Source organism: Centruroides vittatus, unplaced genomic scaffold (assembly GCF_030686945.1).
Source record: "Centruroides vittatus isolate TY-2023 unplaced genomic scaffold, ASM3068694v2 contig_882, whole genome shotgun sequence".
In the NCBI taxonomy this organism is placed as follows: domain Eukaryota; kingdom Metazoa; phylum Arthropoda; class Arachnida; order Scorpiones; family Buthidae; genus Centruroides; species Centruroides vittatus.
In genome coordinates this window covers 308,459-327,069 of record NW_027122574.1, presented here as the reverse complement: position 1 = coordinate 327,069, position 18,611 = coordinate 308,459, and the positions used below count along the sequence as shown (strand labels likewise).

At 34.0% G+C, this 18,611-nt stretch overlaps 1 protein-coding gene and 1 pseudogene across 3 annotated transcripts in view; one reads left to right on the top strand and one right to left on the bottom strand.

Moving 5' to 3' along the window:
* Nucleotides 1-2,007: 2,007 nt before the first annotated feature.
* LOC136983396 (LIM domain-binding protein 3-like) lies at nt 2,008-9,116 on the bottom strand (annotated as a pseudogene).
* Nucleotides 9,117-15,295: 6,179 nt separating this feature from the next.
* The window catches only part of LOC136983400 (rap guanine nucleotide exchange factor 6-like), a 95,679-nt gene continuing 92,363 nt past the window's right edge, over nt 15,296-18,611 (top strand). For 2 of the 3 annotated variants that reach the window (XM_067280114.1, XM_067280112.1), the window contains exon 1: nt 15,296-15,570. The gene's annotated coding sequence lies outside the window, so the exon portion shown is untranslated. The remainder of the gene's footprint in view (nt 15,571-18,611) is intronic. The other variant, XM_067280113.1, reaches the window with a different exon arrangement.

Here is an 18,611-nt window from a genome sequence, read left to right as displayed (position 1 = left end):
TTGCAATTGTCTTGTGTAGTGATGTATGGCATTCTAAATAACACTCTTTTTGCGGTTTGCCTGTCATATTTCAGATCCTGTTTCGGGATCCCACATGATTTTTCGGAATACACTTGAAAGGCAATAGTACGTATTTTTTCATCCGCTAGAAATTTGTGATTGACAACGTTGCTCTATTTTAATTAGGGACTGATATAACAATAACCCCCTCCGATACAAGGGCTGAAGAGGGTGGAAATTGGCATCATTGTTTAACGCATGTGTGACATATATGTATGTACAGTACAGTACATAGTATAATCACTGTAGACCTTTTCCCAATTAGTTTTTGAAATAATTGGCCAGGGAAAGACTGCCATCTTGTATACCGGCTAACCGTAATTAAAGTATACTTATTTAACAGTTTAGAGAGATATTAACTCATTCAAATCCTGTGGGCCTAAAGAACTTTTTTCCAGCAACTAGGGGTGATTTTAGCAAGTCTGATTATGAGTTTCGGCCAGGTCCACAGTGGGATGGCCGGGTGTTGAGGACCTACGCAGACAGACCAACCCCGAAAATTTCCTTGGGTTTCTGTTCCCGGATCCCCAGAGCGGTCGAAACTCTGGCCACCGCTCTGGAGATCTGGATGTCATATCATAGTGGGTGTAGTAAGTGACGAAAGAAGTGGAGCGTTGGCTGAATGCAATAAAGAAGAATGTCATAAAAATGGCGGAATTAAGAAAAACTGTAGGAAACAGAATTGAAAGTGGAAAAAATAAGCCTTAGAATAACCGCTAGTTATATTTGACTAGAGTTTGGTTAAGTTTGATTGGTTAAGAAAGAGACAGAGAAATGATCGGTTAACAAGTCAGTAATTCTTTTCATTAAAACATTTTTACAACGTAGAAATGTTTTATTAATAAATTTAAAAAAGCACTCTGTAATTGTCAAAACTCTGTGTAGTATTCTCCAACGCCGTGACACGTCACAAAACTCTCATCTACGGATTACGACTCCTTGGTTGAAAATGTTAACTTAACAGAATAATTTTTGGAAAAATTATTACAGAGCTCCCTTTAGTAAATTACTTAAAGACTATTTAAAGACCCAAGACGAAAATAGTAAAATTTTCGGGGTAGACAACTCTTCGTCTCGTCCTCTTTCGATGTATTACATTACGGAAGCGAAACGACATAAGTTTGATAGATGGGCCAAGAATTTATCTAATAAGCAAATATTTTTCCCCTCTCTCTCTCTCTTTCAAATGTGTTTTGTTTTGCTGACGTCAATAGCTTCTGGTTTTTACAACTTTTTTTTCCTATTTTCCTAGTTAAAATGCTTAATTTAATGTTGGCATCTTGTACTTACCGTTCTAAAACTGTATAAATATGAATTTTCTTTGATGTAACCGAACAGAAAAATAGAAAACTTCATCATTTCTTCTGTCTTTTTTTTAATTGTAGAATTTATATTTACTTCTCAGAAAATATTTTTAGATTCGAAATAAGAAAAATATTAGACTATTTATTTTGCTTGTAGTTTTAACTTACATTTTCTCATTTCTCTCACGTAAAGACTATAAGCCTATAAGAATATCAAAGAAAAGCTGAAGATGCTTCGAAGTGTTGAGCTATTGTTCGGTAAAGAATGAAGCTCCTGGCACTTCCGTGCCTATCGAAAATAAAAGCAAGGATACAAATCGAAGTGATTATAAGAATTTTTTTCTTGTTATGACATTTTGCATGGATCAAACACAAATATTGAACATTGATTTTATGTTTCTGTGGTATAAAAAGGTGCATTTGTGTTTAGCTTCTAACTACAGATATTCTCAGGTTAAAGGCTGAAGTTTGTCTGAAAAACATCCAAAATAATGAATATTTAGAGATATTTTCAATGTTAACATTGCTTTTTTCAAAGTTTTTTTTTAGGGTGATGACTTTGCTGACAGGGTGATGACGTTTGAGAAAAGGCACGATTTCTACTGTATGTAAGCAACGAATACTTATTTCAACAAGAGACGAATGCATTTTTGGAAGAAGTTTTATTAAGTCCTGTTAAACGAACTTCATATACATTAACAGAACACTGCAATGCTTGGTATCATCTAAAATATTGCTGCTTATTCGTAAAAGTTGCAGTTTTTTTTGACAAAACTTCTTACATGAAATCGTCGTTTAAGCCGAAAGCGTTATTCGTACTTCACTAAAAATATTAAGACAAAATAAGCAATCGTTGATTCAAAAGTTTTCGAACACAAACAGTTCGTAAGTCATAAAACATAAATTATAATTGATAATATTGAAATTTGTCTGAAAACCCTGAAGCGTTTAAACGTACGTAATCCAAAAATGTCGCAAAAATTGTCGTCGAACTCGAAATTTCGTGAAAGCAATGCGCTTATCCAAACCTCCCGCAGGAGTTAACCATGGCAATGATGCTCTTAAGCTGGGCAGATAGGTTCAGAAATCGGATTGAGTGTTGATGATGGTCATCAAAGACTTGAAACTGCCAGATTGAAGAATTTTATCACGTGGCACGCCGAAAGCGTTCAAGCTGTGCTCCTCGTTGCACTGGATGGGATGGATGTACATGCGCTTCTGGGTGTAGAGCGAGGTGCTTCATCCACTTCCGGTTTGGAAGACATCTTACTTTCCTGCTCCTGAATCATTTGGTAGGTGGGCGATTTGGTGATGTCGACGATGCTCGACATTTTTTCGCCTCCTTTGGCCGCTGGCGAGGACGTTTGAGATTGTTGAGTAGTTAATTTCTTAGCGGCCGGGCGCAAGGTTCCCCTACTTTTTGGATTTTAGGAAAGAAAGATCGATGAAGATACTTCATGTCAGGTGAGTGGTACTAGCTCTTTGGTGATTATATCAAAAATTAAACTAAAAGCTAGCTAAATCCCTAATCAGGATGAAAAATTGGAAGCATTCAGCAACTGCATCTTATGGGTTCACAATAGCAAAAGTTCGAAAACTTTTTACTCTAATTTTCATAAATGAACTTAACACAAGTTGGAGATGCTGAACACTTAAGGAGGGAGGAAATTCTATATCGTAAAAATTTTATAAACTAATTAAAAATTCTACTTTAATCATTTAAATTAAAAATTTGCTTAAAATTATAATGTTAGTAAGGGACTAATATGATTAGCAAGAAATGGGAGAGATTAGTAATAGACGGCTAATCCTATCTACCAAAAGGTACCAGGCGTACGGGTATGATCAGGGTCATCTATTGAAAGATATACAGTATCTACCATTTAGATGTTATATCTAAAGGCTCAGTATGGCGCCTACAGACATCGAAATCAAGTTATTTTGTTAATTGAAAGCATGAAAGACCCTGATATCACATACCCAACCTGGATTTTACCTCAATTCAATACTTACGGCTGCATTCCAGTTTGTTCTGCATAAGTTTCGGCTACATTTTGGTTAGAATATAAGTTGATAGGTGAGTTATATTGACTATGAACCACTTGAGGACCTTGGGAAGCTGGAGTCTGCATGACCACCTGAAAATGTAGGATATTTTAGAATAGTTTTCAGTAGTAAGACGTTTTAGGGGGATAATTTACGTAGTATAATCACCCGATTTACTTGTGGTGCTCTGGTAGGAGATTGTCTCCAAGTTGGATCCTGTACATGTCGAAGGTAGGATCCTGTGGGAAGATCATGACGTGGTTTTGCATGAGGAGATATCAGAGGAAACGTGCGATAAGCCTGCAAAAATATCGAAAATTTAATTAACAATATTAGTTATATATACTGACCAAATCAGTGTCATCTCACAATGTGGAATATTACGAACAAAAATTTCAAGCAGAACATTCAGTTCGACCTAAGAAAAATATCCCAATTTCGTATTAATCAAGTGGAATTCATATATAAAACCCTATATTAAAGTAATGAGAAAAACGTATGCGTTTTAGTAAAAGCGAATTCGAGTTAAACAAGTTCCACTGTAAAAATAATGCAACTAATGGTGTTTATTATAATAAATAAAAACGTTACAATATATACAATGTAACATTTTAGCTGACAGAACTTTCATAATTTGAGTTTTATTTATTCCATAATGACAGATGAAAATTCTATCATTTGTCTGTGAACAAAAGATATTTGGAATAATATTTATGTCTGTTACGTAATTTCAGCGGAATTTAACGAAATTGAAGGATCGAGACACCTCTCAAACCCTCCTTAGCTTTACCCCTGCCCCAAGCGGATTATTAACACCGATGGTTTGAGGAATGGAATGACCACGTTGAATTTTCTGCTTTGTACTGTACTTAAACAGGGACTTATTTTCCATAGAAAGTTTTCCCGAAAGACAAATCGCCTAAGTGTTGCGTTGCCTCATCTCATCAATTCAATTTAATTCATTATTAACCTCACTTTAAATGGATTTTCCATTCTGTTCTTTACTATCTCGTTCAGTTCATATTCCTTCATTTTCTCTCCTATACAATCTTTCTGTTTTCTTTTGTCTTCCCTTCCCTAGTATTGCAAATGCTAACGTTCTTCTACCCACGTACGACGTGAACATGCCCTTTCGTCTTAACTTTCCAACCTTCACCGAGATTCTTGGCACTTGCATTGTGTCTCTTATCAGAGCATTTCCAATGTTTTCCTTCCTTATAACATCACATGTTAGCTTTTCATTCTATTATTAGATATTATTTTACATTTGTTACAAATGAAATTAAGATAAGTATGAGTTTGGTTATTCAAAATTACTTTGCATTGTTTTTAAGATAGTGGATATCTAGTACCTTGTTTCTAGTACGGTTTTATAGTATGAAATCATAGTTGAAATACTAAATTGTGCTTGAACGTTATGAAAATATCGAAATATAATAGTATATTTTTATAGGTAAATAACTAATTGAAAGTGATCTTCCTTCATTATAAACTAGTGTTAACAAATTCACATCCAACACAATACAAAAAGTATAATTTATATATACAGTCAAACCTCGATATAGCACCCTCCTAAGTAGAGTCATCCCCCCGAATAGGCTTACTTCCAAATGGACTTTAAACCGCATTGTTTTGGGTATTTCGGATTATGGTCACGCTTGATTTAGTGCGCTGTATCGAGGTTTGAATGTGTAAAGATATATGAAAGTCACGCACTTGATTAACAATCGCTTGTTTCTCTCTTGTATTCTCTTTATAATATTCTTGCTCCTCCACTTCTACGAAGTTTTGCGGAGTGGGATAAAAAGTAGGTATCTTGGCACTCGTGGGAGGAGGGACGTAGCCGGGTTGCTTGACCCAAGGAAGATTGGAATTTTGAGAGGGTTGAGGTGCTACCGGTTGGAATAACTTGGGGGCCGAAGGTGTACCTGGTTTGATACCGGAAGAGGGGAGCGGTTTAACGTTTGCCAAAGGATGTCCAGTAGGATTGAATGGTGGTGTAGTCGGTGTAATTCCAGGAGAAGACGCAATACCAGATCTGAAAATAAAACAAAGAAAAATAGCTTTTTATCTAGTAATCTGGCTGGTATTATAACATTTAAAGTAATCCCAAAAAATTGGCACACTCGTCGTAGGTGATGCAACGAAAGAAAGTGCCAATAACATTGGCCAGAACACAATGTTTTATCTCCGTAATAATAGTAGACAAACAGCTAACAAGATATCGGCCTAGTCCTTGGCATAAATCGTATTTCAAGAGTTATATATTTAGATTGCAATATGTCGTAAATGATTTACGAAACAGCTGGAAGGTGTAAAAATTATCCATAGTTGTGTTATTCTAGGATATTCTTTTTAGAAAAAAGAAAATAAATAAATAAATAAACGAAGATCTCTACCTATGCACTACTAAGTTCAGGTTATTGCCGGCGTGCTTGATGATATCGTGCGCTTCCATGTGACTGAGTTTCCCTGCATCTTTATTGTTGATTTGCAATAAGACGTCACCTCGCTGGATTTCTCCTTCCGAGGGCGATCCGAGAAACACCTGAAAATAAATGAATTTTACTATAACTTTGATCAGTTCAAAAAATTTCGTGATGTTCTGATCGTTGGGTGTCGAGTACTCGAAATGCCTCTGACAATGGATTTTGGAGTAAGTTAAAAGCATATATACTTTGGAAAACCTAACTGGAATTTGGTTCAGCATGGTTTAAAATGTACACATGTAAACAACGGTGATTTTACATTGCGCTGGTTTCCTTTTATACGACATTATATAATGTAAAATCCATGCCCTACGATATTTGATACTGTACAAAACCTCATATAATGTTGTACTCTAATATGCGTATATATGTTGAGGCCTTAAAAGCTTATGCCTGCTCACTCTTCTTAACAAACATTTTGCAAGAATTTCATACGCACAATAAGAATTTTATAGGTAAATAAAAACACGTGTGATTATTTATCTTTCTCCTATTGATATCTTCTAATCTAAATCTGTAAATTTATTAAATTTTCGTGATGATCGGAAGATTAATAATGCAATCTTTTAAATTCAGGTATTTTTAACGACTTAAAGAGCTATGTTGAGTGAGATTATTCTGGCAGTCTACACTTAAAGCAAATGCCAAACACTTCCTTACGTTATGATGATTTACAACTAATGATGAAACTGCTCTCATGGCCAAATGCCTCACTTATATGTTTACATGTAAATATCTGTATTAGAACCTGCATGGGATAAGTCTGCAGAAACATATTTTATCTAAATATTCGTACAGAGAATAAACTAAAAAGTGAAACTATTTGGCAACACTACTGTTTGTAGAAGAAATTCCGTTGAAATTTAATATAACTCGATATATTTCTTTTCTGTTTTTCTCCTCGGTTATCTGCCAAAACAATCTTTATTACCATATCTGTGAGACAACTCTTCTGTTCATACATATTAATCCTATGGTTACTCACGTAGAAGACTTGATGGATGAGACAAATTCTTCCATTTTCTTAAGAAAAATATATTCATTCTACACACAACATCTAGTTTGAAGCATCCATTTTCGTTGTATAATAGGTTAAATAATTTCGGTAATTAACTCTCGCGGGAACCCAAACATTCAACTAAAGATGGAAGGGATCGTGGGGGGGGGGATTTCAAGCTAGAATGTTTGAAACAGTTCCAAAATCTTTCCTGTGATTCACGGTTATTGTGAAAACTTTAGTCAGCACTCGAGGTCAGACAGCTTATGCTATTTTCAGACCTTTTACGTTCGTTCTTGTACTTATAGTTTAAGGTGAAAGAATAACCATTTGTTGGAAAATTTACGCATTTTTTCGTCTTGTTAAGCCATTTTAATTGTGTTTACTAATTACATTTAATAATTACGAAGGAAATTTATGAGTTTCTGTCGTATAGGAAGAATGACATTAACGTGAAATAATCATCGAACGATCATAAATTGTAGAATTTATAAATTAATATTTAATTAAATAAATAAATTAATCGATTAATTTACTTTGTAATTAACCGATATAATAGGGAATAAATTAAATATTAATGAAATGTAAATTAACATACAGTTATCCTACGCTAAACAAGCAACTTAGGGTCTAATATTTTTACACGAGGGAAGGTTTTATAGGATAAGATACATTAAAACGAATCCTTATTTTAAAAGAGAGGAACTCTAATCTGTAAAAAGATCCTTCCGTATTTAACACGGAGAATTTAAAATTTAATTTGAAAGGATCGTTAAACCATCTGTAAACAATGTGAAAGGATTCTTGAACTCCTTAAACTCGTTAATTTGTTTAAATTAGAGGTTTAGCAGACTTAATTTTTTTAAAATAAATTTCCTGAAATAGTGTGAATTAATTGGATCAATTAATTAAATACATCTTTTCTAAATTTAATTAATAAATAGAAATTATTTAATAGTTCAAATTACTTCCAATAGATGGCAAGACCAGTTTAAAATACTAAAATATTTTAATAATTAATTTTATACCCAATTTAATTTTATAAAATCCTACTTTATTATTATTATTATTTAAATTTGTAATAAATTTAGTTCATATTTATTTTTCATGGCGACTCATGACTAATTCGATATGGCAGGAATGTATAGAAATCTTCCACAGGGGATAATCTGTTTATTTATCATAAAAGATTAATCCAGATCTAGTGGGAAAGTGGCCAGACATCTATCAACCCACTTCATATTGGATTACGTAGCGCAGGCGCCATAAACGTGCCAATCTCGTGTTACTCAGCGCATTATTTGGCCATGTGTGCTTTTATCCCACTGAAAACCCGAAAATAGGTGGGGTACCCTCTCGAAAAGTCTCGACTCCTACGCCCCAACCTGTGTTTGTACACAAGTGGCGGCGACGGGGGTTTATCCCCCGTTTTCTACCTCTGTATTTTTGGCAACACTGACGCGTGACATTTCGTCCATGCTCTACGATTAGCATCTCTAATACGTTATTTACTCGGAATTAAGGAATAACGTTTACAGAAAAGGGAAATTTATCGTCAATTACGTAATATTTTATTTAAAAATAATAATAATTATAAGAAATTAATTTAATTTTATGAATGGAAGTGTGAAAAAGTGTGGCGACATCTCTCGGATAAAATTTTCTCTAAAATTTAACTTATCAAGAATAAAATCAGTAATTTACTTATACGTAATAACTTACAATTCTAATTGTTTACTTAAGCCATAAAGAAGATTAAGAAGACTCCTGAAACGCAAGAAAACTAGAGAAATATAAGAATTTCATAAGATAATAGAGCTAAAAAGTAAATATCAACAAGTATTACCCTCTGTATAGTCAATGGGCATCCAACATCTCTACCTCCCTGCAGTCGGAAACCCCAGGCTGTACCTGGGCCGTCTCTACGTAGACTTACGGATACGACGCTCATGTCATCACTGATGTCTGGCAAAATTTCGAGTTAGAGCATCACCCCCGCACCTCAAATATGAGATTTTTGGACGTGGAGTAGAGGTGTAGTTGGAGTCTTCTTGACTTTCGTTCGCTCGTATATGCTATGTCGCTACCACGTCGCTTCGCTAGCTCCTTTGATTTTTCCTGGTCCTTGGACGAAAATAGAAACTTCTTGTCGTTTCCTTTCCGTTCTCACTCTCGATATTTAGCTTATACGCCCTTACAGGCAATTTTTAAGTACATAATTATGGCGCTTCTCCTACGCTTTGTATACGCAGCTTCAGCATAAATTAAGCTAACTTATTCGCAGTACGTTACGTTTGTCTAGTTGAGTTTCTAAGCAAAAATAACGCACTTTGAAAGCATTTAATTAAGTTATTTTAATTTAAAACTGCCGAAAAATAGTATTAAACGCAAAAGTTTTAAGCCAAAAAAACTTTTTTTTTTAAAATAGAAACCCGAATTACGTCGGCTTTCCAGCATAGCATCGCTACTTTGAGGAGAAGCTAACACTTCTGTTAAACTCGCAGCGATACCGTAATGGCAATTTCGGTCACCGAAACGGTTTTTATGCTTAAACAATCCGAGACAAACGATATATTTTTGTCGATTTTTGGCTATTTTCTGTGATCTCACCTGTCCGTTAACCACTTCGTCTTCTCTCTGGATGTCTTTAGGAAGTCGATAGAAAAGTGGTCTCTCCATCCTGGTCAACTAATCTAAATGCCGATAAAAATCGTGTTCTACCTCAACTTTTCTCTTACCTTGGCCAAGACCTGCGTACTTCGATTCTACTTTTAGACGACATTTTGTTATTTTCATCTTTAGCACTAGTGGATAGAACCGTGCTGACGTGTTTTCCACTTTCTGTTTGCTTCTTTTATCACCCTCATCCCCTGTTTCTTGGTTAAGTGCCTTTATTTTGTTTAAGAAAACGTAACATCCTCTTACACACTCTATTATGTTAGTATCGACCTTCAAAAAGTTAGTTTTTTTTGTTTTTTTTTTACTCCCCGAAATGTTTGACTTTCCAAAAATGCTGTTCCTATTTGCTTGTTTTTGATATATTTAACGAGTCGCTTCATTTTTAACTAATGCGGGCCAATTTTAAACTACTTCAGATAATTGTATAAGTATTCGACTAATTTATTTAATTTTAATCAATGCCAGAAAACTTTACCAGTTCCTTAAAGTATTTCTATCACATATTTTGTGTATAAAGCACTGAACAATGCCATAAGTTAATGTAATCTCAACATAGAATTACCTTTAGTTTGACATTAAATTGTATGTAATTCTACATTATATAATGAAATCTTCTTAAATAATCATGGATTTTGGTACATAGTATCGATGCGACTCAACGCGACGCGTCGTATTGCAATGCGGAGGGATGCGACACGGAGCGACACGAAGCTATTGTAAGATGAATACATAAATAATTCCAGCTTACGTAATTGAATAACTTTTAAAATTAAAATGCTTTCATAAGAATTTAAAGACTAAAATCACGCAGATTTATTGATCCATTTTCTAATTAAACTAGATATAATAATCAGGTATACATCTGGATAGACGATGGATAGACGAGACAGACAGACAACCTGGTAAGACTGAGTTATTGATTTTTCAAAAAAACATATGTGTATATTATATATATATATAGCGTATATTATATAAAATGGAACTCTTCTTGTCGAATACAACGTTTACAAGTGACTGAACATGCAAGAATTGATTACAATTGATTGAAGACAACACAGTTAACGACTTTAGGGTCAAACTATATATATTAAACACGTTATTATTAAGTTATAATTGAAAAAAACACCTTTAAAATTATTCGGAAATAAAATTTTACACCTACTCGTTGCAGTTTATAATATTTAAATTTATAACAAGTCACCTATTCTCTTAATAATAATACTCTTCCATCACTTTCCACCTTCGCAAAACCTTAAAATAATAAAACACAAAAACCCTTTTACGTTTAAACCGACTACACACTGAAACTAAACACACCGAATTCTCCGATGTGTTATACTTTAAACCTCTACAAGTTTAAAGAATATTCAATAAATTATAAAATAAAAAAATCATATAATACTGTATCCTCTATTAATTAATTTTATTCTTTTATAAATTGAGGTTTAACGACAAACATACTGGACGTCTTTTCAATTTAAGACTCGGAGTGGTGAAGAATTAATTTATTTTAAATCATTATAAACCGGAATAAATTGAGCAGGATTAACAATCGATAGAAGTATTACGAAAGTATTTAATACAAACAACCTGAAGATATTACTAATGATAGAGATTTACAGCCGCATCACGTATCGACGGACGTTTAATTGCTTTCATTATAATTATTTTATTACCAATGATTATCCTCTTTCTGCAGGAGCCTATGCTCATTTAGATTACACAAACAGATAGTTCAAAGGTAACCGTGACGTAATCAATTTTATTCGTATGATATTTGCGTTTAAAATCGCTTCAAATTCTTACATTTAAGTAATATATGTATTATATATCAAGTAAGTCGAATAAAGAGAACAATTAGGAATCTAATATCAATGTATTCTTAGAATTAACGGAAAAAATATAAGGGTTGCTCAAAAGTCCAGTCTAATTATATGTTTTAAATTATATATATATATATATATATATTTAATATTTATTATAAAATAGTACCATCTTAATAATAATACCCTGTGAATGAATTTGATTCCCTCTCGATTGTTTATACAGGCCTAATGGCGAGGAGACAGTTCTCGCTGTCATAAAGAACTTTCTACCTTATTAAAATCTGATTGTAAGTTAGTCTTTCAGTTCACTATTCGGGTACCTTTCACCTATGACTTTCATCTTTGCTAATCAAAGAAAGCATACCAAACCATCAATAGTTTCCATACCGTATCTTAAGAGGAATCTTCGGTTATACCATGTGAGACCATAAACGTAATCTTGACTGGTGTCGGAGGAAGAGCTAAGCACCATAGGCTCCAAAAAACAAAGGACAAAGTTCTTCAAGAAGCGCTCATACAGGTGTGCAATGCGTGGGTGCACGCAGGTGGTCAAATCCCAATGGCGGCCGATAGGAGGGTTATGACAAATCGTACAATGTCGGACGATGTTTAATCATTGACAAGATAATGGACGTAAAAAAGAAATAGTCTTCATTCTAGATACTATCACTCTACGTTAATTACAGTATATAAATGATCGATTTTTAACAGTTACAATTGAAGAAATCTATAATGAACGACTGGATACTGTCTAAACAAATGAGACGAGAGAGAAGAAAAAATTTATTTTGATTATTAAAGCTGGGAGCGTGATAATTAAATATTTGGGAGTTGAGTGTGAACAATTAGACGAAACTGATAATTCAACACACGAGAGTGATCGATTAGAAGGAAGGACAGAACTGACACTTAAACTGAACGTACTAGAAAACATTTTAAATGGAACTGACGTGAATCAGTGAATAAAAATGAAAATAAATGAAAGAATTTTGAAAATAAAAGTGAAATAAATAGAGTAAATTGAAAGATAAAAGTCAGACGATGTCGAAAAATAGAAATTGAATCGGCATTTTGTGGCTTTCGTTTAATTAAAATGGCGACCGCAAATTGAGAAAGCGAATAAATTGAATGAAACATTTTGCGTAGAAATTAAATAAGATGAGACTAATAAAATGAAAATTTATACAATTTTAGTAATAGAAAACAATTAGAGATAATCGAAAGTAAAGAAAAGAAATTCGATTTTGGTTTAATTTTATCGACAATTAAATTTCGTTAAAGATAGAGTTTTAAAAGTAAAAATAAAAATTTCGACAGATATTAATTCTTAAAGAAAACTTTTGACTTATTTCCTTCGAAAATATTACAAACAGGACGTGACGTAAGTTGTCGGCAGGATCTAAATCTCTCGGGGGAGGGGGGGAGAATCGGTTTCTAAATTAGAATTTCTCAGAAACTTAAACAAAACTATTTAAAGTTCGAGAGAGAGAGAGAGGGGAGGGAAGTAAATGCAATAAAATTAAAATAAATAAATAAAATTAAAATCACCAACGTTTTCTTTGGCGTAATATTTTTCCAAAATTGTTTCTCGATATCTCAGGGCCATGTGGCCCAAACGACTTCCATTCATTATCTATCGCTCACCAAAATAATTTTATCGCTATAATAATTCTATAAATATTCAAACTATCTACTGAAATGGAATTTAAACCAAATAAATACAATTATTCAACACACATATATATCTTTTTAAATTAGTCACTGTATTTGTTTATTTTGGGAATTTCATTACGGATATTTGGAAATTTTATCAGTTCGATAATTAATTTAGCAATATTTGAATTCAAACTTCCTCACTAAGCCAGATTTAGAGACTTACGAATAACCAACTCCGGAACAACGTACAAAAGATATAATTAAGTATGGTTAATGTTACCTATGGTTCCAAGATGGCGGCTCGTCTGATTCCAGCGAGGAAACAGTGGGGATGCACGTTCTAACCTAACCTAATCTATTGTAATAAATTACCATAATTATTACCAACAAAATGATTAGAATAGGTTAGGTTAGGTTAGGTTAGAACGTGCGTCTCCACTGTTTCCTCGCTGGAATCAGACGAGCCGCCATCTTGGAACCGTAGCCAACATTAACCTTAAGTATTTTCAATGTATGAATACCGTAGAGCTACCCTGTATAGGGCCTATAATTCAAGATTTTCGCCTCACCATCGGGTGTTTTAATTATTTAGGTTAGTTTATTATCAATCCGTTTGAGGAAATGTTTAAGGAAAAGACCTTCCCGAATGATTTTCTGAAGAAAAACAATGTCTTAAATTACAAGATTATACGTAATTTTTTCTTTTTTTGTATTGATGTATACTTTTTACGGGCATTTTTAAAGGATTAGTTGCAATAAAAACCGGTTTGAGTTTCTAAGAACGTTATCTGTAAAGCGATTGAACTATTTATTTATGTAATGATTAGTTATGTTTGAGGAAATTCATACAAAACCCTTTTTTAATTGGTAGAAAAAACATCTCATTATATAGAAATAATGTAATAACGCGTAAAACAACACCCCGATATCGTTGACGTCACAATCTTATATCGATAATCGTAAAATCTGCTGAGAAGGGTTATCGGATATCGAATTATCATCAAAATATTTTATAAGCACTGTTGTAATCACTAAAAAACACTATTGCTAGGAAAAATATCTACAGATAACACTACAAGAAAGTTGTTACGTTTGATATAATTATAACGCCAAAACAAATCATTTCAAGATGGACGATAAGCGGTTACTTTCTTTAAATTCCTTAAGATATGTATCCTCTAGGACAATTAACCCGATCAACTTCCAGCTGTTAACCCATATCGTAACCTCAATTTATATACCTCTTCGACCGCGTATTTCTTAATTAACAAATACCAACGCCCTTTACATCTCATTAGAGGATAAAGGCCTACTACTCGAGGTATTTAAAAAATGATTCTGCAGTTTATTTATACTGAAAAATTATCTATAAACGTGCATTGTATCGCCATTTATATCGGTGCTTAGTCGTATCGACTTATTATATTTCGCATTCCACTACACTAGAATTGAATACTGTGACGTTATTAATATTAAATCGTCGAGTAACCTGATACTAAATGGTTCATATTATTACAAAATTTGAAGCTGGTAAGTCTGATCTTGTTTTGTTTAAGAAGGTATTTTTAATTTAAAAATAAATTTATAACTGTTTTAAAAGTCAAAACCGATATTTACTCTTTTAGTTTTAGTGTTATTTTAGTGATATTTTTATTTCTTGACCTTGCTGCATCGCTCGTGCACTTTTGACATTCTCCACATTTATTCCCAGAACAGGGCATAAAATTGTAAAGTTGATCAATAAGTTCGTATATTGACCTCTTACGTAGTGAGTCGATCTGTCTGATCGTCTTACTTTAACAATTTTTATTGTTCTTTTCCAGCACAATGCATCTCCTATTCGTGCTCTTCATCAAATTAAATTGTATGCGTCATATAACTTTGTAATTATTTTTCTAATTATTTTTTTATACGGAAAAATTATTCTCTCGTTTTCTATTAAATTTGATTGACGTTTCTAATTTTCAGCAATTTTTTAAACCATTTACTGCTTCATTATTTTATTTCCTTGAGCTTTTTTTACGTCATACCATGTTTTTTTGTTCATAAAAAATGATACAGCAGCTCCCCTCTTGAGAGTCGCAGGAGACAAGAAGACGGACGACGCCATCTAGCGAGACGAATAGAGATTAAGAAAAAATGAACGTAACAGCGAATAGACGACGCCGCCATCTATCGACCGTTACGATCGTACAGGTAAGTGCTGTGTGTGTGTGTCGCCATCTTGCGACGAAGATACAAAATCGCCTAGGTGGCGTTATATGAGAGTTTGACCCCATTTCCGTTGGAAGAAGGTGTGATGGGAACTACGTCCGAGTAATCTAACAAGTGGTCTGTCTGTAACGACATCGTAACATAGTCCAGTTTATGTTCCCGCAGGCGTTTATAGGGTAGTTGGCCTTTTTTTTCAGTCTTCTAACGTACTGTACAACATGTCCGGCAGCGTCCATCCCAGCTTTGTTCCTCGTCTATCGACTCCAGTATTAAGGATATCTTTGTCGTCATTTTTAAAGGTGTGTAGGTTGATTCTACTTCATACTACTTCCCGTGTCTTATCTAACACTACTCGCATATGTGTGTGAAATCGCTATGCTCTACCGTTGTCACTTTCATTCAAATTCTATAACGCGACCTTTATTCAGGCTCTTGTACACGTTTTGTACCCGATTAACTCATCGATTTTTGCCTAAAACATTACCTTTTTGTTGATATAACAACGCGCTGTGTTCCCTAACGGCAAAATATGTATTTTATTTTCGTATATTTGTATGTAATTTATGGTATTATTTACGTATTTCTTTACGATCCAGTATCACATATTCCTCAGAATATATTTTCGGATGGTTCTGTTACGTGTAATACGTACAGACTAGTGATGTTACGGTATATAGTCTTACAATATTTAATATTCTGTTACCATCTAACATACTGTATCATACGCGTACAATACAATATTTAATTTTGTACGTAGTAACAGAGGTACAAAAATTCTCTATACTTTAAATATCTTACTACTATGGCTTACGTACTGTACCATACATAACGCTTTAACGTTTACAAAAACCGAAAAAAAAGCTCGTTTTAACAACGTTGTAAGGACATTTTCGTGAAGAGTGATTATTCATTCGTAAATAATCTTTAACGGAAAATACGCAAAACGAATCGAATGACGCGTACAAACGTAAAACGGGTATGTAATTAACGCGTTAAACCGAGTAAAGACTATAAACAGGTGTTCGTCGATTGATTTATGTGTGACGTCTTGCTTAATTTCCCGGTGTTCCCACGCATATCTTATTAACGGATCTGTACAAACTGCGTGACAAACACCGTTTACAAGAGCAAGATCTTTTCTTTAACTACCAACGGTGCCAATGTACGCTGTTGAAGCGTGCTTCCTATTGTTTGCCTCTAACAAAATTCGTTATGACTCTCGTACTCGACCTTAAATGAATTTTTTAATTTCTCCATTGTAATGCGAATTAAAAAGAATGAAAATGGAAATTTTTACACTTTGAAATTCGTGACCGTTGTGCTGATTCTACTCACGTTAACCAATAAATTAAGCGTGAATATTCTCCACCACGTACTCTCTCCCTTAAAAGATACGTTGGAAATTTATTAAGGAGGGGTGCTAAATGGTCCGAAAATGTCTTCGGGAGCCGTGTTTCGTTCAAATTTATTCCTTTCTAGCATTAGAAACGAGCTAATAAAGCGTTCAAAGCTATTTCTTTCCAATTCTTTTATTGCGTGACATACGCGTGGTCACGAATTTTCAAGTGTCTAAATACTTCCCGAATAGGTCGAGAGTCGTCTGTCTTATTGTTTTCGAACCCCTTGGTTATTTTTTACATTCTATTTTCGTAATTAGCAGTTTGAAAATTGAAAAATTATGAAGCCTCTTCGTGGAAGGTTACAGAACTTGTTGTAATTGTTCAACTGGAAGGAAATGTTTGAGTCACACAAAAATATATGATGTATGTCGTGTTCAACTGCGCGCACACAATCTAGTTGCTACTTACTTGTGTATTTTGGACACTACACGCACCGAAGAATGTATTTTGTATGATGATGGTCTTCTGTATAACGATTAACGAATACGGTTCATGAATTGTGATAAACATGATTATCCTGTTTAGCATCACATTAATTGGATGTTTAATGTTAATTATGTTTATCTTACAGTACATTTAAATTACACCTAAAATACACCAACATAACAGGACTCGTAACTAACGGAACGTTGTGGCACTATACAGTACATTAGCGTAATCGATATACATCTTAATTTGCGTAATGTATTTCTTCTATCAATTATCCGCCACCGAAACCGGAGCTCATAGAATCTTCATTCAAAATAAAAAAAGGGGGTACAACGGCCGCCTGTGTTGAAAATTTCGATACTGACCAAGAGCCTCTTTGTTAAAGGACTGTTGTTCTCAGTACAGATGTAGATCGACGTCACCTGCTTCCTGTTCGACATCTGTTGCCTTACCGGATATGATGGCATAGCGGTCAAAGTTGGCCAAGTCGAGGGGGGAATATGATTTATGCATATCAAATTTTACGCCATCTCCGTGCCTACTGTCGATAACCTTTAAAACGGCAGAGAATTAACTTGCTGTGGCTGTGTGTGGAAACATCCCATACTCTTCTTATTTTATACAAACATATTCCGTATAACATACATTTAGAAGGGGAACTGTACAAAGATCCAATTCTGTTTCAAAAGCCGCAGACATTCGTATACTGGTAGATAAGCATATTCAATATCATACAACGACTGTTGTGTCCGACTGGTTAAACATTAGGAAAAAAACAGACATTTAATTCCATTTGATATTTTGTGTTTTAAATTATGGTTAGGTTTACAATCTATATTTAAAAATTCTACTTGTTATCTACGTGCAGAACTGTTGACAAACCGAAACGAGTAAACAGAACTGTTTGTGTAGAAAAATGTCGGATTTGCGATTCTTATTAAACAGAAACGGATCTGCTTACCTTTCGACATTATAAACCACCGTTTGGTTTCAACATTTGTTCCATTCCCCCCCCCTCTTTTTTGTTTCCATTGATGATCGGAAACGATAATCACTGGTAATTTTGATTTATGAATCGAGAACTCGATGTTTATGACAAATATTTATGATTTAACCGCGTCGTCCTTCTTCTGTGACGTTTTTCGAATGGTGTTCTTTCGTGTATAGAAAAGTAATTAGTTCTTTCACGTGTTCGTGAACAAATGATGCGTAAAAATATTCACGTGGAACTTGTCGCGTCAATTGAATTGTTAATTACGTTTGTTTCTTAATTATCTTCCGTCGTATAGATTCGAATGGTGCATAGTTAACATTTAAGTTTCGTATAAACTTCGAGAGAATTGAAATATTATATAATTCGCCTACACCCATGTTCAGTTTACTAACTGTACTTGTTATTCACCTTCGATTAGTCGTATCACTAATAACACTCGTAGGCAAACATAGATATTAAATATGAATCCAGACCATTCAGACTTTGTACGAGATCGTCACAGAAAGTTATTTTCCGC